Genomic DNA, 2,055 nt, shown 5'->3' on the forward strand with positions numbered 1-2,055 from the left:
GGGATAGAGATTTCCTCCGCCATCATCGAGTTGAAAAGACCTACGAGATAGTGGAACTCAATGATCAACTATCTCTTGAGCTCTTCTGTCAGAATGTTCTTGGAAAGGGTTATCCTCAAAAGAGGTTATGAAGATATGTCTCATCATGAATTGAATTATGTCAAGGGTATTCCATTGGCTTTAAAAGCTTTAGGCACCGATTTGGAAACTGAATATAATTTGGACTATTGGGACTGCGTATTAGAAGAATACAAGAGGAAACTAAATTGAAGGATTCAAGACGTGCTCCGAAGAAGCTATGAGAGATTGCAATAAATGTCAAGCAAGTTTTCATGCACAGAGCTTGTTTCTTCAAAGGGGAAAAAGAATAGAATATTTTGAAATGATACTAAAGGAATTCAATGCATCACAAGCTATTAAATTACTTGTTCTTATTCTCTCCTAACTATTGACGATTCCTGCTTGAATATGAATGGTCTAATACAAGATATGGCTAGAGAGATTGTTCAGAGGGAGACACCACAAAATCCTGGAAAACGTAGTACATTATGGTCTCATGAAGATGTTATTGAAGTATTGACTCAAGATTTGGGAAGTGATGCAATTGAGGGGTAGTGTTTGATCCCCTTGAAAGAAGAAAGTAGAATGCAGCGACACTACCTTTGAGAATATGAGATGCCTTAGAATTCTCATAGTTCGAAATACATCCTTCGCAACTGTGCCTAAACATCTGCAAAATCATTTAATACGACTTTATTGGGAAGATTACCCTTCAAAGTACTTCCCACCAAAATGTCATCCAAAGAATATCATAGTGTTCAATTTGTGTAGAGGCTATTTTCTATTGGGAAAGATATTTCAGAAATTTTCGAGACTTACGACCATGAATTTCTCATGTAATGAATCTATCACTGCAATGCCTAATGTGTCTCGGGTTCCAAATTTGAGAGAAATCACACTTGACAATTGTAAGAATCTAATCAAGGTTGATGAATCTGTTGGAATTTTTCAAAAACTCGCTTAATTAAGTGCGTCGTGATGCTACAGGCATAGAGAATTCCCGCGAAGCATGTATTTACCATCTCTGGAAATCCTTGATCTTTTTTTGAATCGGGCGAGCCCCATAGGGGCAACGCCTAGGTAAGGACCGCCAAGTGGCGGGGCGCTCAGCCTCCGCGGATTGGGCCTAGGGACAGCCCCTTGGGCCCATTCCAAACAGATTTGTTGTGTGGGGCCCATTCCCCCACATACTATAAATAGGTAGCAGTTACCTATTGAAGGGGCTTTTATTCATTTTCCCAATAAACAAGTGAAATTCAACGATATCCTCTCCTCTTTCTTCTCTCTTTAAGGCTTTCACCCCTCACTCTAGGTACTATCCAACCTAGCAATGTTCTATACCGGAACATTTGGCGTCGTCTGTGGGGATCGTTAGATTTTCGATTCCCAAACCACGAGGGTTGATCGCGTGCTCAAGCTTGTTAGGTTTCGAGTTTTCGTTTACATTTGATCCCGAGTTCTTGAGTGTTTTTCCCGGACGTAGCAGCGACTTGTGAGTGCTTAAACAGCCTCCAGTTGCGTCCTAGAAGATGGAAACCCGTCGCAGAAGACAGGGCGATTCCCCGGGACGACGACGTGTTTCACCTCCGCGCCGTGTCCAGCAGGTGCACCGCGGATCGCCTCCTTTGCAGCAAGCACCGCAGGTGGAGCCAACAGGTCCACCACCTCCTCCGCCTCCTCTGTTTCCAAGACCGCCATTTCAGTCACCCTCGCAACTCGGAACTCCGACGCCTTCACCTGTCCCATCGCTTTCACCTCAGAATCCCCTTGTACAGGTTACTCAGGGAGAGTGGTGTCAGATGATGCGCAATATCGATGATATTCAGCAGCGGAATGCACATTTTAAGGCACAACTAGATTTGTTCTGTCAGGAGCAGCAGGACGATGGCTCTCGCGAAGCGGATACAGTGGCGGAGTTTCGTCCGTTCTCTATGGAGGTAGAAGTGGCGGTGATACCGGATAATATGAAGACGTTAGTCTTGGAATCGTATAGTG

Source organism: Lotus japonicus, chromosome 6 (genome assembly GCF_012489685.1).
Source record: "Lotus japonicus ecotype B-129 chromosome 6, LjGifu_v1.2".
In the NCBI taxonomy this organism is placed as follows: Eukaryota; Viridiplantae; Streptophyta; class Magnoliopsida; order Fabales; family Fabaceae; genus Lotus; species Lotus japonicus.